This window comes from Mycetomoellerius zeteki, unplaced genomic scaffold (genome assembly GCF_001594055.1).
Source record: "Mycetomoellerius zeteki isolate Tzet28-1 unplaced genomic scaffold, Tzet1.0 scaffold64, whole genome shotgun sequence".
Lineage (NCBI taxonomy): Eukaryota > Metazoa > Arthropoda > Insecta > Hymenoptera > Formicidae > Mycetomoellerius > Mycetomoellerius zeteki.
This window is the reverse complement of record NW_017257654.1, coordinates 475,306-480,854: the sequence shown is the minus strand read 5'-3', so window position 1 is coordinate 480,854 and position 5,549 is coordinate 475,306.

The following is a 5,549-nucleotide window of genomic DNA, read 5'->3' as shown; positions in this document are numbered from 1 at the left end:
GGGGGGGGGGGCCTTACGTGTCATGCCAGGAATGTCCCTCGGGGTCAAACCCGCCGCCCGAGGGGCAGCGACGACGAAGGGCCGCTATAATAGACGCCTGTATACTCGGATTATCCACGATAAATATTTACGTGCTCTCGCGCGATGCGTTCGCTCAAAAGCGCAATGCCACCACCGAGTGAACGGAAGCGCTTCCGTTATTATCAATGACTGGGTATTTTTAACTGAGAAGAACGGGTACCCACCATTCTCTAAAACGCAATTTCTTCGCTTTCAAGAACACCGTTAATTATTACTAATTGTTTGAATTTTTTCTTAACTTTTAGTCTCCTCTTGCGATGTTTGGAATAGAGTGCTATATAAAATATTAAATTGTAGTTTACATTTGACTTCTTCACCGAAGAGAATTCAAATTCAGCGTCGAAACGCTCGTGTTTACTTTAACTTCGTTTGATAAGTACATTCCACTTGATTGCGAATTATATCTGATCGCGTAATGAATACATAATTTACGTACTAATAATCGCGAAGGTCTCACATAGGTATGTTACTTGTATCGAAATATTAAAGCTGATGTACGTAAATTTGTTGATTTATCGTTGAGTTTTATGATGGTCCATAAACGTATACAATACGGCCCCGCTCAACGAGTGCGTCTGTGAATCGGGTAATTGGCATACTTCGCGTATCCGGACATGGGTGTTAGAGCATAGCTGCCGATACCGTGTAAAGCATCAGAGCGCATACAACGAATGCGTATGTTCGACGTGCGATAATTGAAATAGTTTGCGGATTGGTCTTTTTATCGAAGTTGTGTGCAGTTTGCGTGCGTGAATTATTATGTCACCGATGCATTTTTTTTCTGCGCAAAGCCAACTCATAATTCATTTATAATATTATTAAATGACATTAATAACATTTTATTGTATTCATTCCGCGACGACACATCGCAGTCAATCATTATATCGCAATGTAATCAATGTAATGGAGTTAGAGTTGTTACAACGTATTTGTCGATTATGGTAATCGTCTTTCGAGTGTTAACCGTGACAAATGGTTTTTACGAGAAGCCATTGTGAGACAAACGGATCCGCGTAGAGTCGTGCGCGGTATGTTGTATAAATCTCGATATGTCGCTCGCTCGTAAATCAATCGCGATAGTATTAAAAATGTGCGAAACTTTGGAAATAGCGCTTTCACGAGAAGGCACGAGCGGCGCGTGTCCGCTCGCCTTTCACACGACTCCGGATCTCCTGGGACCATCCCTGGGCAGACGTTTCAAACTTCCCACGCGCTTTTTACTCCTCCTTTTCTTTTACGGCCTAACTCGTAATTCATGTGTGGCGGACCACACATCATACACTTGACGCGCATAAATATCATTATCTCCAGCAGGCCGCGTAACTCGATTTAGAGACGGATCGGACTCGTCCCCCTCGCGTCTTCCGTTGCTCGATGGTCCTATGGTGTCTCGCTCTGTCCCGCATCCATCGGAAGTGATTCATTTTTAATGTAATATTGAAAGATTGGAGAACGTGAATCTCATTTATATATCGCCCACGCACTACGCGTTAAAATCTTATTTTTGTGTTTGTGCAGATTCCACATTTTATTAAAGCAAGAAATATAATCTTATTGACAATACTTTTTTTGTGAAGACTTTTCTTTTATATATTTTGATTTCGATACAATATAAAATTATATGCGAGAGTTCTAGTTTTTGTAAATATATAATCATTTTTTATATTACTATAATTTTAGATAGTTTATTTAGATATTTTTATTAGATAATATTCGTTATAATGATATATTCTTACGGAGTTCAAAATGTGCCACCGAGTTATAATTAAAGAATCAACATTGTTCGAATTCAATTTGAAGGGCTTGGACAGTCGAGAATTAATCAACGCGTGGCAAATCCATGCTCCGACACACCAGATACATATAATCCAACTAGCGACCGAGGAAACATGACTGTATCAAGCGCAATGTAATCGTCTACTATACAATTATTTACTAGCAGCCATCTGATCCTTGATAAATACTTAAATATATTCTGCAACGAATTATCCTTTTACTTTTTCATAAATTAAAGAGAATAAAAGAATTACTTGTTGAAAATACATATCAATAGTTTGATTAATGATCGATCAATTAATTGATTCAATATCATCCGATATTTACTTCCTTAAAATGCTCATGTAGTCATGAAATTCGTACATGTGACCTTTTCATAAATTATATAAATATAGTGGAGATAGAGAAGAGGAACAACTGCGAATTAATTTTCTCGTATAATTTCTCACATTTCAGCCCCTCAGAACTTACGTTACATAATTTAGTAGAAACAACCGAGTTGCATGATAGAATACAGTCGAGTTTGTAATCGCATAAAGCATAGTTTTCTCCGTGAATAATCTGTATCACACGAGATGATAAATGTAATGTTATTATCATCACAAAATAAATTGAAAAATCAAGAATCCAAAAGTTTCATATTACGTGCTGTAGCGATATCAGTCGCGATGATCGGTGGCCAATAATCTAATCAACGAATCGGACGGTGGTAGTCAGCGATACGGTGTCAGGGCCGAGTCACCTGGAGCGACCTACCTGACCTCCGCTGCACGTACATGTAATGCGTGCGGGTGGTCGAGCATAGAGACACGCCGAGAGAGACGGAGAAATGGAGAAAGAGAGACGGAGAGGGAGAGAGATAGAGAGAGGAGAGAGAGAGAGAGAGAGAGACGCGGAGAGTCGCGGGGTGGAGGGTCAAAATCCCCTGGTCGTCTCCCTAGGAATTCCTCCCTGCGGCGGTGATAGAGGGATGGTACGTAGGGGGACGGGGACGTCACCCCTTTCGCGGCTACCCAAGTTACCCCACCAGAGGTATCGCTTTGGTCCTGGTGGAGTCGGTGGGGATGTTGTCGTCATGACGACCGAACGGCGAATACAGTGGGGACGAAGCATAAGAGGGGCCCGACGGTGGCATTGATCGCTGCGCGCCCGTGGACCATCACGGTGGTGTTGCCACGGGTGTAGAAGGGGTGAATACGAGCGTGCTCCCACTTTCCACCCCCGCTCTCTCGCGTGCGAGAGAGGAGAGTGAGAGAAAAGAGAGCGCTCTACGCGTGCGGTTCTCTCGTATCGCACGCATTATGGACTTCGTATTCGTACGGAAGCATGCGTCCAAGTATGGACTTACGGTGCTTATGCGCGCCCCTCGAGCGAGGCGTGAATGATTTCGCGACGCGAGAATGCTGTATTCCAGCGGCGTGCAGACGTCGCGACGCGCGTGAGAGATGCGAAGATTTCGCCGCGGATTCTTGCCGTAGAGTATATAATCTCTCCATTACAGTGTTTGTAGGGAACATAGTCTTTAAATATTTGAGTCTTGTTGGAGAATTATGAAATATAAATATTTGTTTTTAAAAAATCTCAATAAATACGCAGAAAATCATTTAAATTATTCCGTTTAAGAAAATGTGTTAAGAAAAACAGAGCTAGGACCGTAATGGAATAAGTAATTAGCTACTGATTAACGCATATTACGTATTAATCAATCATATATTTATAATGTTAACTAATGTATAGATTCTTTTATTGACGGATATAAAGTAGCTTATTGGAAATGAAAAATAGAAACAAAAAAATATTGTGCGTGTTATTGATAAAAATGAATTACATAGAAACAAAATGAACAGTTATAAAGGAATTAATAACAGTTGTGGGCAAGCAGTTAAATATATTTTCGTTTCAGCTTGTAATTTCGTTGATCGTCGGTTAATATGATTTATGCCGATGATGGACATTAATATTATATAAAAACAATTTACACACACATTGAAAATATATTTTCGTATACAGAATACTCCGATGTTTCCGTAAGTTTTCCTTTATTCCTATTTCGCAATGCAAATCAACCCCGAGCTAGGAAACAGCAACAGTGTACTATCGCCACAGTATTATCAGTATACTGTACTTTCGATTAGCAGCAATGTGTTTGCGCGCACATTCAATGAAGGCCGTCAGACCAACTCCGACCCCAACTCTCGTCGTTTCATCGCGACCTTCGCTTTTTACGCGAAGATTCTTATCGCGCGACAAGCTCTTCAACGGTCGGAAGAAAAATAGATACCGACGAAACAAATTCCGGTTAACTCGCAGTCGTTTAAGCCAGAGTGCGGAAGCTTTATCGTGATCTCGGACGACATTATACTAGGATAAGGGAGGTTTTTAACGTTGTCGTAACCCCATTACGCGCCGCACCATCCCTGGGCTCTTACCATCCCGTTGGAACATGGACAGCGCGCGCGGGGTGGCATTGAGAAAGATAAAGATACAGAACGAAGCGCACCCCAATCTGGCATGCCCTTCGTATTCTCTTCGTGTTACGTGACGTGATGTATTACGGAGATCGCCATGAAGTGAATTGATTGATGTATGCTATGCAATGCCGTGAACTAGATTGGACATATCGGAGTTCGAGAGAAATTATTTAAGTTAAGTGCGCGAGAGTAATGTAAGTTATTACATAGCTTGCGATGCAAAACGATTTAGGACGCCGTTATGGACTATAATATTTTGATATTACAAACCGCTCGGTTGTAAGATTTTGCATTTTACGAACGGCAATTAAAATAACGATGAAGATAGAAGCAAAGTTAATGGAACGATGGCGTTTCTACCAATGTAGAATTAACTTTAATCTTGGTTTAACTTATTTTTTATCATCTTCTAATTTTAAGAAAACAATGAAGACGGAATTAAACTTAGATTAAAATTAATTTACATTGGTAGAAATGGACATCAGACATTCTTGAAACCGGCAATATTTTGGTGGTAATCGTTTTCGACCAGACTTTCTATTAATATACGAAAATGACAGTTTTGCTGAAGTATCTAAAAAATTAATTAAATACAAATCTGAAAATAATTTTGTTTATTAAAATAATTATGTAAGAGCTCAAGCTAGAATATCAACAATTTTTGCAGCTTATCACGCTTGAGATTCTTACGTAATTATTTTGATGGTCCAAATTATTTTTAGATCTGTGTCTAGCTAAATTTTTAAATACTTCAGCAAAATCCTTCTTTTTATAAACTGACAGATTAGACATTCGCTTCGTGGATTAATAAGCAAGATTCTTTCCTGCTCACCGGTGTATCCAGACGTTGTCTACAGCGGTAAACATCTCCCTAACAGGTCGTAGGAGAATAATCCTTATATTTCCCGCTAGTATTGCACGGTCCTGTGCGATATACAATTATTGCCGAGTCCAGCCGAGACGTACCGTGATCACGCGAATGCTCAACTTGAAACACAGCCTTCGAGCACGCACCAACTAACGAAGGGTTCAATAATATATGACCCTTTTCTGCGGCCACTGTCACTTTGTGATTATCCAATTGCAAACTGAAATTCACTTAGCAGTATCGTTGCCGAGAGGATTAAACAAAACAACAGCAAATAACAATAAAATTCGCGAGCAAACCTACAGTCGATAACAGACGCGTCGTAATCATCCCAGTATTACTGTCGATAATAA